The sequence below is a fragment of the Ranitomeya imitator genome, chromosome 8 (genome assembly GCF_032444005.1).
Source record: "Ranitomeya imitator isolate aRanImi1 chromosome 8, aRanImi1.pri, whole genome shotgun sequence".
In the NCBI taxonomy this organism is placed as follows: domain Eukaryota; kingdom Metazoa; phylum Chordata; class Amphibia; order Anura; family Dendrobatidae; genus Ranitomeya; species Ranitomeya imitator.
The window spans coordinates 118,942,391-118,958,352 of NC_091289.1; the positions used below are offsets into that span (position 1 = coordinate 118,942,391).

At 43.3% G+C, this 15,962-nt stretch overlaps 1 protein-coding gene across 3 annotated transcripts in view; it reads left to right on the plus strand.

Annotated features, from left to right (window-relative positions):
* The window catches only part of LOC138647925 (complement factor H-related protein 1-like), a 370,015-nt gene that overhangs the window by 67,484 nt on the left and 286,569 nt on the right, over positions 1-15,962 (plus strand). The window lies entirely within an intron of this gene.

Consider the following 15,962-nt stretch of genomic DNA (forward strand, 5'->3'; position numbering starts at 1 on the left):
ATTGTTCCGTTGTGCTGATTTCTAGCATTTACTGCTTTTTCCTACATTTCTGATGTCGTAAAAATAAATGACTTTTTATTCTGTTTTTCAATCTAAAGCATAAAATCACAGATATAGATACAGAAATAGCAGAGATACATTTTTTTATAATTTCGTTTTTGCGCCTTGATTACTCACAAATTTACATGCATATTCTAGGCATAACAAAAGAGTGTAAATAAAGGGGGAGTTTATTGGTTAATTTATAAAATGTAGAAAAGGTAGAGTTAACCACCGTATTATGAAAAATATTTCTGCTCCAACGCACTCTTCAGCTGGAAATGACCGAAATGACATTGTCGGCGCTATCACAGTAATATTTTATGCTCTGCCTGCTCTGTCCTTCTCAAAAAATGTCATGCAAACCATTCTCTCTCTGCTGTCACTGATCATCTGGGAGGTGCCCTAAGGGTGGGTGAACTGTTCCTGTTCCGAGTAAGCTGGTCCATGCTTCCTTACCCTCGCTCTGCACTGCATCCCTCTGTTATTCTCCATGCTTGGTTTTGCAAGTTGTCTGGCATAGATGAGTTATACAGTTGTGCTCAAAAGTTTACATACCCCGGCAGAATTTTTGCTTTCTTGGCTTTTATTCAGAGAATATGAATGATAACACCATAACTTTTTCTCCACTTATGGTCAGTAGTTGGGTGAAGCCATTTGTTGTCAAACTACTGTCTTTTCTCTTTTTAAATCATAATGACAACCCAAAACATCCAAATGACCCTTATCAAAAGTTTACTTTTGGAACATGTGTCTCATTAAGGCAGAGGTTGAGGGTGCAGGTGGAGGCTCTAGAGGAAGTAGAGGAAGCAGAAACAGTGGAGGAAATGTTAAATACAGAGGTTTGTCCTGCAAGCCTTGTCCTGCCCACACAGCCACCTGAGCCACCTAGTGCCCAGTCAGCGAGATGGAATTCCCTTGTACGGTGTTCATTTTAGGACATGGTCACAAATCAAAGTCAAACATCAGAAATACTCTGTCTGATACCTCATTCTGATACTTGACTCTTATACCTGACTTTCACACATGGTCACAAATCAAAGTCAAACATCAGAAATAACATCAGAAATGCTCTGTCTGATACCTCATTCTGATACTTGATTCTGATACCTGACTTTCACATATCAAAGTCACAAATCAAAGTCAAACATCAGAAATACTCTGATACCTCATTCTGATACTTGACTCTGATACTTGACTCTGATACTTGACTTTGATACCTGACTCTGATACTTGACTCTGATACTTGACTTTGATACCTGATTCTGATACTTGACTCTGATACTTGACTTTGATACCTGACTCTGATACTTGACTCTGATACTTGGCTCTGATACTTGACTTTGATACCTGACTCTGATACCTGACTCTGATACTTGACTTTGATACCTGACTCTGATACCTGACTCTGATACTTGACTTTGATACCTGACTCTGATACTTGACTCTGATACTTGACTCTGATACTTGACTCCGATACCTGAGTCTGATACTTGATTCTGATACATGAAATTAGTAAAATTAGTAAAATTAGCTAAAATTAGTACCTGGGATCACTTGAGCTTGTGGTGCAATGGTAATGCCGACGGCTGTAGCCTCTAGACGCAGGATCTGTTTTTTTTCCGCCGATCCTTTTTTTTCCCGCCGGATCGGTTTTATTTTTCTGCCGGATCCGTTTTTGTCGGCTGGATCCGTTTTTTTTCCGCCAGATCCGTTTTTTTCTGCAGGATCCGTTTTTTTTCCTCAGGATCCGTTTTTTTTTCCGGCTCCGTTTTTGTCCGCCAGATCCGTTTTTGTCTGCCGGCTCCGTTTTCTTTCTGCCTGATCCTTTTTTTACGCCGGATCCGTTTTTTTTACACCGGATCCGTTTTTTTTACACCGGATCCGGTTTTTTTCGCCAGATCCTTTTTTTTTCTGCCAGATGTTTTTTTTTTTTTGCCGGATCCGTTTTTTTCTGCCGGATCCGTTTTTTTTTTCGCCAGATCCATTTTTTTTTACGCCGGATCCGTTTTTTTCACCGGATTCGTTTTTTTTACGCCGAATCCGTTTTTTTTCACCGGATCCGTTTTTTTACGCCAAATCCGTTTTTTTCGCCGGATCCGTTTTTTTACGCCGAATCCGTTTTTTTCGCCGGATTCATTTTTTCTTCCGGATCCGTTTTTTTTTTACGCCTGATCCGTTTATTTTTACGCCGGATCCATTTTTTTTTACGCCGGATCCGTTTTTTTTTTACGCCGGATCCGTTTTTTTTACGCCTAATCCGTTTTTTTTCGCCGGATCCGTTTTATTCTGCCGAATCTGTTTTTTTTTAACGCCATATCCATTTTTTTACGCCGGACCGTTTTTTTTAACGCCGGATCCGTTTTTTTTACACCGGATCCGTTTTTTTTCGCCAGATCCGTTTTTTTTTGCCGAATCCGTTTTTTTTCACCGGATCCGTTTTTTTTACGCCAAAACCGTTTTTTTCGCCGGATCCGTTTTTTTTACGCCGAATCCGTTTTTTTCGCCGGATTCATTTTTTCTTCCGGATCCGTTTTTTTTTTACGCCTGATCCGTTTATTTTTACGCCGGATCCATTTTTTTTACGCCGGATCCGTTTTTTTTTTTACGCCGGATCCGTTTTTTTTACGCCGAATCCGTTTTTTTTCGCCGGATCCGTTTTATTCTGCCGAATCTGTTTTTTTTTAACGCCATATCCATTTTTTTACGCCGGATCCGTTTTTTTTAACGCCGGATCCGTTTTTTTTACACCGGATCCGTTTTTTTTCGCCAGATCCGGTTTTTTTGCCGGATCCGTTTTTTTTCGCTGGATCCGTTTTTTTACGCCAAATCCGTTTTTTTTCGCCAGATTCATTTTTTTCTTCCGGATCCGTTTTTTTTTTACGCCTGATCCATTTATTTTACGCCGGATCCGTTTTTTTTACGCCTGATCCGTTTTTTTCCGCCGGATCCGTTTTCTTTTCTGCCACCAGAAAAAACGGATCCGGCGTAAAAAAAAACGTTTTTTACGCCGGATCCGTTTTTTTTACGCCGGATCCGTTTTTTTTCCGCCGGCAGAAGAAAAATGGATTCAGCGTAAAAAAACGGATACGGCGCAAAAATAAACAGATCAGGCGTAAAAAAAAAACGGATCTGGAAGAAAAAATGGATCAGGCGAAAAAAAACGGATTTGGTGTAAAAAAAATGGATCAGGTGAAAAAAAACGGATCCGGCAAAAAAAAAAATCCGGTGTAAAAAAAAAAAAAACGGATCCGGCGTAAAAAAAAACACGGATCCGGCATAAAAAATGGATATGGCGTAAAAAAACAGATCCGACAAAAAAACGGATCCGGCGAAAAAAAACGGATCCGGCGTAAAAAAAATGGATCAGGTGAAAAAAAAACGATCCGGCGTAAAAAAACGGATCCGGCGAAGAAAACAGATCCGACGGAAGAAAAAAGGATCTGGCGGAAAAAAAAACGGATCAGGCAAAAAAAAAAAAACGGATCCGGCGTAAAAAAAAACGGATCCGGCGAAAAAAAAATGGATCCGGCGTAAAAACACCTGGATCCGGCATTAAAAAAACAGATCCGACGTAAAAAAAAATCGGATCCGGCGTAAAAAAACGGAGCTGGCAGAAAAATAAAACCGATCCGGGGGAAAAAAAACCGATCCTGCGTCTAGACACTACAGCCGTTGGCCTTAAGGCCCCTTCACATTTAGCGACGCTGCAGCGATACCGACAACGATCCGGATCGCTGCAGCGTCGCTGTTTGGTCGCTGGAGAGCTGTCACACAGACCGCTCTCCAGCGACCAACGATGTCGGTAACCAGGGTAAACATCGGGTAACTAAGCGCAGGGCCGCGCTTAGTAACCCGATGTTTACCCTGGTTACCATGCTAAAAGTAAAAAAAAACAAACAGTACATACTTACCTACAGCCGTCTGTCCTCCAGCGCTGCGCTCTGCTTCTCTGCTCTCCTCCTGTACTGTCTGGGAGCCGGAAAGCAGAGCGGTGACGTCACCGCTCTGCTTTCCGGCTCACAGCCAGTACAGGAGGAGAGCAGAGCGCAGCGCTGGAGGACAGACGGCTGTAGGTAAGTATGTACTGTTTGTTTTTTTTTACTTTTAGCATGGTAACCAGGGTAAACATCGGGTTACTAAGCGCGGCCCTGAGCTTAGTTACCCGATGTTTACCCTGGTTACCAGTGAAGACATCGCTGGATCGGTGTCACACACGCCGATCCAGCGATGTCTCCAGGGAGTCCAGCGACCAAATAAAGTTCTGGACTTTATTCAGCGACCAACGATCTCCCAGCAGGGGCCTGATCGTTGGTCGCTGTCACACATAACGATTTCATTAACGATATCGTTGCTACGTCACAAATAGCAACGATATCGTTAACAATATCGTTATGTGTGAAGGTACCTTAACCATTGCACCACAAGCTCGAGTGATCCCAGGTACTAATTTTAGCTAATTTTACTAATTTTACTAATTTCATGTATCAGACTCAAGTATCAGAGTCAAGTATCAGAGTCAGGTATCAGAGTCAGGTGTCAGAGTCAGGTATCAGAGTCAGGTATCAGAGTCAGGTATCAGAGTCAGGTATCAGAGTCAGGTATCAGAGTCAAGTATCAGAGTCAGGTATCAGAGTCAGGTATCAGAGTCAAGTATCAGAGTCAGGTATCAAAGTCAGGTATCAGAGTCAGGTATCAGAGTCAGGTATCAGAGTCAAGTATCAGAGTCAGGTATCAGAGTCAGGTATCAGAGTCAGGTATCAGAGTCAAGTATCAGAGTCAGGTATCAGAGTCAGGTATCAGAGTCAGGTATCAGAGTCAAGTATCAGACTCAGGTATCAGACTCAGGTATCAGACTCAAGTATCAGAATGAGGTATCAGACAGAGTATTTCTGATGTTTGACTTTGATTTGTGACCATGTCCTAAAATGAACATCTGGTCCCATTCAAAAAATTACCCTGCGCCAAGACGCTAGCTAAGGCATTTGTGAAAGAGATTGTTAGGCTCCATGGGGTTCCCACGGACATTGTCTCCGATAGAGGACCACAGTTTGTGGCTTGATTTTGGCGTGCTTTTTGTGACAAATTAAAGGTACATTTGTCATTTTCGTCAGGTTATCATGCAGACTGCACTGATAATAAAAGGAGCCTATAGTAAATGCAATGCACTACCCTTGAGGAAGACACTATTTGTGTCGATATGCGTGGGGCTTGTTTCCCTATTGGTAGCTATTATTCTTTCCAGCAGGACTTTTATGGCTGCTTAACCCATCTTCTGCCTGTGGAAACATGAACCCCACTTGGCGAATGGTTGTCATACCTGTCTACAGCATGAATGGATTTGTTTACTAGCTGATATGGGTCTGCATTTTTGCACTTATTATAGGCTTGTTTGCATTTTTGTGCACTTTATCTTGACATTTCTATAGGCATTGTATTGAATTTACTGTTCATGTGCAATTTTGATTATTCAATAAATATTTGGTAAAGGCAATCCCCCTCTTTTGTGCATACCCCTTTCTCTTTGGTTCTTCAATTATATGCTTTGTATGCATTAGGTGGATCCCATTATATGCATTTTTGGTGGTGCTCAGCTTTACAACTTTATTTTTATTTTCATTTTTTATGTAGATGTAGGTTTGTTTTGCTGCAATCAGTAATTGTGCAGCATGTTTACAACTTCTGTTACTGGACACGCTACTCCACTTCCTTCCTTTTAAAGTCGCACAGCGGTATGCTTTGTATATAAAGGCCCGAAAGAACATGTGCTCCAGTGAATGGCAAGAGCTGCATCAAGTGGCCTCTGCTCCTCTTCCTCCACCTTAACATCACACACAGTACAGTCCTCAGAGGTGGCACCCCAATTACCCTTGTTTTCCCCATGTCACAACTCTCCAACCACCCAACTGACTGTAGGGAACCACAGATGGTAGAGTCTGCGGATCTGTTCACACAATCTATGCCATGGGCATCAGAAGTGTACACCAAAGATTCAGGACTCAAGAGGAGGAAATCATCTGCACTGATGCCCCCATTTTTTTTAGTTTGATCCAGGGCCAGGCAAAGTAGGGTCCGAGTAGAATCCAAAACCTCGTCAACAGACGTTAACCCGGGAGGGTGGAGGTGATCCTGATGAGACTCAGAAACTTGAGGCACACGCAGACTGTACTGTGCTGTCAGATCAGGAAGGAAGAGGGTGACTCTCAGGGCAAGGAGTGGGAAAACAGAGAAGAAGACGATGAGGTAACAGATCCCACTTGGTGTAATCCTAGAGGCATACAGCTGAGTAGCTTAGACTAGGAGGCTACATTGCGGCTTCCTGTAGAGACACAGAGTTATGCAACCACTACAAGCACTGCATCCTCAACCCCAATATATCAGTGGCCAGCAGCATTCATGAGATGGCAGTTGCCTAGCCTGGGTCTTTTTTCAGATTGCATAACATGACACAACTCACATTATCTGCCAACTCCGAGCTGAGTTTAAAAAAATGTAATAATTTGACTACTACAATCATGAACTGGCACATGCACGATCAATATGCATTAATCCAACTGAGCTAAAATGCAGACTAGCGGGCCTTGCCAACCACCGTTCACACCATCAACCTCATCTTCTGATTCTTCCTCCTCCATCACCGTGGCAATTGTTGTCACACAGGTCTCAGAACCTCCAATTGTTAACCAGCTACAGTCGGGGTGAGTGAGGACATGCCTGCTGTTTTCGACTGATCTTAGAAACCAAGTACACACCATCTTTCTCAAGCCACCGTAACATCTCTGCCTGTTCCTCTTTCACAGTCCGCAACTTGTCATGCTCATCCTAATCCATCCTCTTTCTGCACAGCAGCCAGACCTCGTTTGTGCAATTGTGCTCATATAAAACATTGTTTCCTCCTACACATGGCAAAGCTAAGAATCTGAACTTCACCACATTAAATCAACTAATAATAATAACATTTATTTATATAGCGCCACAATTTTCTGCAACGCTCTTCAAGTCAGCAGTTCATATAAAACAGTCATAAGATACAAAGTTAATTATAGTAGATAAGGGCTGCATGAGGTTTTTGGATATGATTGAGTTTGATGGCGAATTATGTTCAGAGAAGTAGAGAATAGGCTATGTATAAAAAGGACTTTGATTAGGGAACGCAATAGGCCGCCCTAAACAAAGGTGTCTTAAGGGAGCATCTAAACTAAAAAGGTTTAAGTTGTGTTTATACTCCTTAAATGGGGGAGAAGGGGTAAAAGGTGAGTTATCTAGGTAGGAGATTGAACTGAGCAGGACAAAGACAGATCAGGGGTGTTACTGTATTTTGTGACTCAGAGGTTGAAAGTTGTGAGTGGCCACGAGAAGTGGCTAGATATGGAAACTGGGATGTAGTTGGGGAGGTGGGGTTGTTGAAGTCTCCCAGAATAAAAGATTTTAATTCAGAGGATATGAAGTGTGGAGGCAATGCATAATAGTTGTCAAGGAAGTGAGTGGGGGAGCCTGGGGACGGTATATGACCGCTACTCGGAGGAAGAGGTGATGGGGGACCCTGATAGTGTGAAATTCAAAAGAAGAATGGGGTCCAATCGGCCTGTGATCTCTGTGATTTTTGGATGGCCAATCCAATCTGTTAGCTATGGAAATGCAGCCTTTATGTCTGGTGGATTGTTTCTGAAAGCTGATGTCCATCGAGGTCCCCCAGTACTAGTTGCCCAGTTGCCATTACTTCTCTAAGAAAGATGTGCCTGCACTACACCAGCATGTCGCAGACAACATCACTCTTTCCTTGAAAAAAATCAATGTGTGACAGGGTGCATTTCAACACTGACACTTGGATGATCTGGCATGGACAGGAGTGTTACAGGTTACAGCTCATTGACTGGGCACTGGGTGATTCTGGTGGCTGTGGGGGCAGTTGAGGAAGGGGCTGCTCCACAAGTCTTGGAATCCCCAACGCTTGCAAGGCGTTTGGGGATGGAGAACTAAACTACTAGACAACAGGGGTTGGAAAACTAAACTACTACATACCAGAGGATGGAGAACTAAAGCACTAGATACCAAAGTGTCACTAGACACCGAGTCTTGAAATTCCCAGGGCTTGCAGGACAAATATCTGTATCTAATAATATATAATAATTTTTACTTAAGGTATATAGCGTCAACATATTTCACAATGCTTTACAATTAAACAGTTCATACACAATAGTCATAACAAAGTTAATTATACTGTAGTAATTAATTCCAAGGTAATGACCACCCTGCCCACAAGAGCTTACAATTTGCAATGAGGTGAGGATGACAAAGTATAGGTGCTTAATTACAGTGATGGTCCAGCCATCTTGAGAAAATGTGGGTAGATAAAGGCTCACCATCCATTATTTGTAGTGTTTTTGGGTCCGAAGGAGTTTGATGAAGTGTTATGATCAGTGAAGTAGAAAATGGACTATAGATAAAAGAACTTTGATTAGGGAATGAGAAAGGCTGCCATAAACAGAAGTGTTTTTAAGGAATGCATAAAACTCTGTACGTTGTGGTCCGTCCTAATTTCCTGGGGTGTCATGACTCTGTTGCTGGATGTCCTGGGACCAGGGGCTCCTTCCCCATCCCTAACGCTAGGGGCGCCCTAGCTTGCCATGTCCCCAAATTACTTCTGGCGGTAAAGATGCCGGAGCCATGTACCTTGCCTTAGCTTTTTAATCCGCCATCAGTCAAGGGTAACAAAAGACACCAAACATACAGATATACTCACGCATATAAAAGAGGAACTCAAGGGGGGTGGAGGAAGAAAAGGAATTATCACACTCAAAACTTAGCAGCAGTCACATAGAAAATCACCAAAAGCCTACTCCAATAATAACCAACAACAATCTCCAGCCACGCAGCATAGGCTTCTCTGCCAATGTGTGCTAGCCAGGGCCTAGTTTATACAGTATAGGAGATGGGAGTGGCTAACAGTGCAAAGTTCCAGGAGCAATCAACAAAGCAGATTCATTCTTGCACTGCCAGAAGAAATTTACTGTATTGCTTATAATCAGTGCTGGTGTAGAAAAAATCAGACGCTGTTGCATTCTGGCTCCTCTCTGTCTCGGTAACCCTGTGACCGGGTAGGCTGCGACCGGGGTATATACCTGAAAGGATGCTGAAATCTGGGTAGAGATCATCATATACACATGACAGGAGACTGAAATTGGGGTATATACATGACAGGAGGTTGAGACTGGGGTATATACCTGACAAGAGCTTGAAACCAGGGTATATACAGTACAGACCAAAAATTTGGACACACCTTCTCATTTAAAGATTTTTCTGTATTTTCATGACTGTGGAAATTGTAAATTTACACTGAAGGCATCAAAACTATGAATTAATACATGTGGAATTATATACTTAACAAAAAAGTGTGAAACAACTGAAAAAAAAAAAAAAAATATATATATATATATATATATATATATATATATACAGTTAGGGCCAGAAATATTTGGACAGTGACACAAGTTTTGTTATTTTAGCTGTTTACAAAAACATGTTCAGAAATACAATTATATATATAATATGGGCTGAAAGTGCACACTCCCAGCTGCAATATGATAGTTTCCACATCCAAATCGGAGAAAGGGTTTAGGAATCATAGCTCTGTAATGCATAGCGTCCTCTTTTTCAAGGGACCAAAAGTAATTGGACAATGGACTCTAAGGGCTGCAATTAACTCTGAAGGCGTCTCCCTCGTTAACCTGTAATCAATGAAGTAGTTAAAAGGTCAGGGGTGGATTCCAGGTGTGTGGTTTTGCATTTGGAAGCTGTTGCTGTGAGCAGACAACATGCGGTCAAAGGAACTCTCAATTGAGGTGAAGCAGAACATCCTGAGGCTGAAAAAAAAGAAAAAATTCATCAGAGAGATAGCAGACATGCTTGGAGTAGCAAAATCAACAGTTGGGTACATTCTGAGAAAAAAGGAATTGACTGGTGAGCTTGGGAACTCAAAAAGGCCTGGGCGTCCACGGATGACAACAGTGGTGGATGATCGCCGCATACTTAATTTGGTGAAGAAGAACCCGTTCACAACATCAACTGAAGTCCAGAACACTCTCAGTGAAGTAGGTGTATCTGTCTCTAAGTCAACAGTAAAGAGAAGACTCCATGACAGTAAATACAAAGGGTTCACATCTAGATGCAAACCATTCATCAATACCAAAAATAGACAGGCCAGAGTTAAATTTGCAGAAAAACACCTCAAGAAGCCAGCTCAGTTCTGGAAAAGTATTCTATGGACAAATGAGACAAAGATCAACCTGTACCAGAATGATGGGAAGAAAAAAGTTTGGAGAAGAAAGGGAACGGCACATGATCCAAGGCACACCACATCCTCTGTAAAACATGGTGGAGGCAACGTGCTGGCATGGGCATGCATGGCTTTCAATGGCACTGGGTCACTTGTGTTTATTGATGACATAAGAGCAGACAAGAGTAGCCGGATGAATTCTGAAGTGTACCGGGATATACTTTCAGCCCAGATTCAGCCAAATGCTGCAAAGTTGATTGGACGGCGCTTCATAGTACAGATGGACAATGACCCCAAGCATACATCCAAAGCTACCCAGGAGTTCATGAATGCCAAAAAGTGGAACATTCTGCAATGGCCAAGTCAATCTCCAGATCTAAACCCAATTGAGCATGCATTTCACTTGCTCAAATCCAGACTTAAGACGGAAAGACCCACAAACAAGCAAGACCTGAAGGCTGCGGCTGTAAAGGCCTGGCAAAGCATTAAGAAGGAGGAAACCCAGCGTTTGGTGATGTCCATGGGTTCCAGACTTAAGGCAGTGATTGCCTCCAAAGGATTTGCAACAAAATATTGAAAATAAAAATATTTTGTTTGGGTTATGTTTATTTGTCCAATTACTTTTGACCTCCTAAAATGTGGAGTGTTTGTAAAGAAATGTGTACAATTCCTACATTTTCTATCAGATATTTTTGTTCAACCCTTCAAATTAAACGTTACAATCTGCACTTGAATTCTGTTGTAGAGGTTTCATTTCAAATCCAATGTGGTGGCATGCAGAGCCCAACTCGCGAAAATTGTGTCACTGTCCAAATATTTCTGGCCCTAACTGTATATATATATATTCTAGACTCTTCAAAGTAGCCACCTTTTGCTTTGATGACTGCTTTGCACACTCTTGGCATTCTCTTGATGAGCTTCAAGGGGTAGGCACCGGAAATGGACTTCCAACAATCTTGAAGGAGTTCCCAGAGATGATTAGCATTTGTTGACCCTTTTGCCTTCACTCTCCGGTCCAGCTCACCAAAAACATCTCGATTGGGTTCAGGTCTGGTGACTGTGGAGGCTAGGTCATCTGGCATAGCACCCCATCACTCTCCTTCTTGGTCAAATAGCCCTTACACAGCCTGGAAGTGTGTTTGGGGTCATTGTCCTGTTGAAAAATAAATGATGGTCAAACTAAACGCAAAGCGGATGCTGGTTCAGTATGCCTTCAATTTTGAATAAATCCCCAACAATTTCACCAGCAAAGCACCCCCACACCATCACACCTCCTCCTCCATGCTTCACGGTGGGAACCAGGCATGTAGAGTCCATCTGTCCACCTTTTCTGCGTCACACAAAGACACGGTGGATGGAACAAAAGATCTCAAATTTGGACTCATCAGACCAAAGCACTGATTTCCACTGATCTAATATAATATCCATTCCTTGTGTTCTTTAGCCCAAACACGTCTCTTCTGCTTGTTGCGTGTCCTTAGCAGTGGTTATTAGCAGCTATTTTACCATGAAGGCCTGCTGCACAAAAGTCTCCTTTTAACAGTTGTGGAGATCTGTCTGCTGCTATAACTCTGTGTGGCATTGACCTGGTCTCTAATCTGAGCTGCTGTTAACCTGCGATTTCTGAGGCTGGTGACTCAGATTAACCTATCCTCAGAAGCAGATGTGTTGTGAATTCTGTGGCAGAGTTCACTCCTGTGGTCACAAGTGGTACTTCGGCTGATTCTCTCTGGGATCTTCCGTTTGTGGAGGAAAGTGGTACTGCAGCTTCTGAGTTTCCTCCCTCAGGTGATCTGGTGAGGTCGTTAGCTTCTTCTCTACTTAACTCCACCTGATGCTTTGATCCATGCTTCCTGTCAATGTTCCAGTGTAGGACTTGTTTTTTCTCTGGATCATTCCTGTGGCCTGCTGCTCTGCAAAGCTAAGTTTTGTTTATGTTATTTTGTTGCTATTTTTCAGTCCAGCTTGCTTTATTGGTTTTTCTCGCCTGCTGGAAGCTTTGAGACGCAGAGGGACCACCTCCGTACCGTTAGTCGGTGCGGAGGGTCTTTTTGTTCCCTCTGCGTGGTTATTTATAGGTTTTTGTGCTGACCGCAAAGTTATCTTCGCTATCCTCGTTCTGTTCAGCTAGTCGGGCCTCACTTTGCTAAATCTGTTTCATCTCTATGTTTGTGTTTTCATCTTACTCACAGTCATTATATGTGGGGGGCTGCCTTTTCCTTTGGGGAATTTCTCTGAGGCAAGGTAGGCTTATTTTTCTTCTTCAGGACTAGCTAGTTTCTCAGGCTGTGACGAGGCGCCTAGGTTCTGGTCAGGAGCGCTCCACGGCTACCTTTAGTGTGGTTTGATAGGATTAGGGATTGCGGTCTGCAGAGTTCCCACGTCTCAGAGCTCGTTCTATTATTTTGGGTTATTGTCAGATCACTGTATGTGCTCTAACCTCCATGTCCATTGTGATTCTGAATTGCCTTTCATAACAGTACAGGAAGCCAAAAGTGCTAATGATTCTCAATAGAGGGAAAAAAGAAGTTCTGAGACCATTTTTTTTTCTTTACACTGTGTTTTGTCTTTTTTTTCCCCTAGACATTTGGGTGGTTCAGGACACAGGTGTAGCAATGGACATTAAAGGTCTGTCTTCATGTGTGGATCAGCTCACGGCAAGAGTTCAAAATATTCAAGATTTTGTGGTTCAGAATTCTTTGCTAGAACCGAGAATTCCTATTCCAGATTTGTTTTTTGGAGATAGAACTAAATTTCTGAGTTTCAAAAATAATTGTAAACTATTTCTGGCTTTGAAACCTCGCTCTTCTGGTGACCCAATTCAACAGGTTAGGATCGTCGTTTCTTTTTTGCGCGGCGACCCTCAGGACTGGGCGTTTTCTCTTGCGCCAGGAGATCCTGCATTGAGTAATATCGATGCGTTTTTTCTGGCGCTTGGGTTGCTGTACGATGAGCCTAATTCAGTGGATCAGGCAGAAAAAAATTTGCTGGCTCTTTGTCAGGCTCAGGATGAGATAGAGGTATATTGTCAGAAATTTAGAAAGTGGTCAGTGCTCACTCAATGGAATGAATCTGTGCTGGCAGCAATATTCAGAAAGGGTCTCTCTGGAGCCCTTAAGGATGTCATGGTGGGATTTCCTATGCCTGCTGGTTTGAATGAGTCTATGTCTTTGGCCATTCAGATCAGTCGACGCTTGCGTGAGCGTAAATCTGTGCACCATTTGGCGGTATTACCTGAGCTTAAACCTGAGCCTATGCAGTGTGATAGGACCTTGACCAGAGTTGAACGGCAAGAACATAGACGTCTGAATGGTCTGTGTTTCTACTGTGGTGATTCCACTCATGCTATCTCTGATTGTCCTAAGCGCACTAAGCGGTTCGCTAGGTCTGCCACCATTGGTACTGTACAGTCAAAATTTCTTCTGTCCGTTACCTTGATCTGCTCTTTGTCATCGTATTCTGTCATGGCATTTGTGGATTCAGGCGCTGCCCTGAATTTGATGGACTTGGAATATGCTAAGCATTGTGGGTTTTTCTTGGAGCCCTTGCAGTGTCCTATTCCATTGAGAGGAATTGATGCTACGCCTTTGGCCAAGAATAAGCCTCAATACTGGACCCAGTTGACCATGTGCATGGCTCCTGCACATCAGGAGGTTATTCGCTTTCTGGTGTTGCATAATCTGCATGATGTAGTCGTGTTGGGGTTGCCATGGCTACAAGCCCATAATCCAGTATTAGATTGGAAATCCATGTCGGTGTCCAGCTGGGGTTGTCAGGGGGTACATGGTGATGTTCCATTTCTGTCAATTTCGTCATCCACCCCTTCTGAGGTCCCAGAGTTCTTGTCTGATTACCGGGATGTATTTGATGAGCCCAAGTCCAATACCCTACCTCCGCATAGGGATTGTGATTGTGCTATCAATTTGATTCCTGGTAGTAAATTCCCAAAAGGTCGATTGTTTAATTTGTCCGTGCCTGAGTACACCGCTATGCGCAGTTATGTGAAGGAATCCCTGGAGAAGGGGCATATTCGCCCGTCATCGTCGCCATTGGGAGCAGGGTTCTTTTTTGTAGCCAAGAAGGATGGTTCGCTGAGACCTTGTATAGATTACCGCCTTCTTAATAAGATCACGGTTAAATTTCAGTACCCCTTGCCATTGTTATCTGATCTGTTTGCTCGGATTAAGGGGGCTAGTTGGTTCACAAAGATAGATCTTCGTGGTGCGTATAATCTGGTGCGAATTAAGCAAGGCGATGAATGGAAAACTGCATTTAATACGCCCGAGGGTCATTTTGAGTATCTCGTGATGCCGTTCGGACTTGCCAATGCTCCATCAGTGTTTCAGTCCTTTATGCATGACATCTTCCGAGAGTACCTGGATAAATTCCTGATTGTGTACTTGGATGACATTTTGATCTTCTCGGATGATTGGGAGTCTCATGTGAAGCAGGTCAGAACGGTTTTTCAGGTCCTGCGTGCTAATTCTTTGTTTGTGAAGGGATCAAAGTGTCTCTTTGGTGTGCAGAAGGTTTCATTTTTGGGGTTCATCTTTTCCCTTCTACTATCGAGATGGATCCTCTTAAGGTCCAAGCCATCCATGATTGGACTCAGCCGACATCTCTGAAAAGTCTGCAAAAGTTCCTGGGCTTTGCTAATTTTTATCGTCGCTTCATCTGCAATTTTTCTAGTATTGCTAAACCATTGACCGATTTGACCAAGAAGGGTGCTGATGTGGTCAATTGGTCTTCTGCTGCTGTGGAAGCTTTTCAAGAGTTGAAGCGTCGTTTTTCTTCTGCCCCTGTGTTGTGTCAACCAGATGTTTCTCTTCCGTTCCAGGTCGAGGTTGATGCTTCTGAGATTGGAGCAGGGGCTGTTTTGTCACAGAGAGGTTCTGGTTGCTCAGTGATGAAACCATGCACTTTCTTTTCCAGGAAGTTTTCGCCTGCTGAGCGAAATTATGATGTGGGCAACCGAGAGTTGCTGGCCATGAAGTGGGCATTCGAGGAGTGGCGTCATTGGCTTGAAGGAGCTAAGCATCGCGTGGTGGTATTGACTGATCATAAGAACTTGACTTATCTCGAGTCTGCCAAGCGCTTGAATCCTAGACAAGCTCGTTGGTCGTTGTTTTTTGCCCGTTTTGACTTTGTGATTTCGTACCTTCCGGGCTCTAAAAATGTGAAGGCGGATGCTCTGTCTAGGAGTTTTGTACCCGACTCTCCGGGTTTGTCTGAGCCGGCGGGTATCCTCAAGGAGGGAGTAATTGTGTCTGCCATCTCCCCTGATTTGCGGCGGGTGCTGCAAAAATTTCAGGCTAATAAACCTGATCGTTGCCCAGCGGAGAAACTGTTTGTCCCTGATAGGTGGACGAATAGAGTTATCTCTGAACTTCATTGTTCGGTGTTGGCTGGTCATCCTGGAATCTTTGGTACCAGAGAGTTAGTGGCTAGATCCTTTTGGTGGCCCTCTCTGTCGCGGGATGTGCGTACTTTTGTGCAGTCCTGTGGGATTTGTGCTCGGGCTAAGCCCTGCTGTTCTCGTGCCAGTGGGTTGCTTTTGCCCTTGCCGGTCCCAAAGAAGCCTTGGACACATATCTCTATGGATTTTATTTCTGACCTTCCCGTTTCTCAAAAGATGTCAGTCATTTGG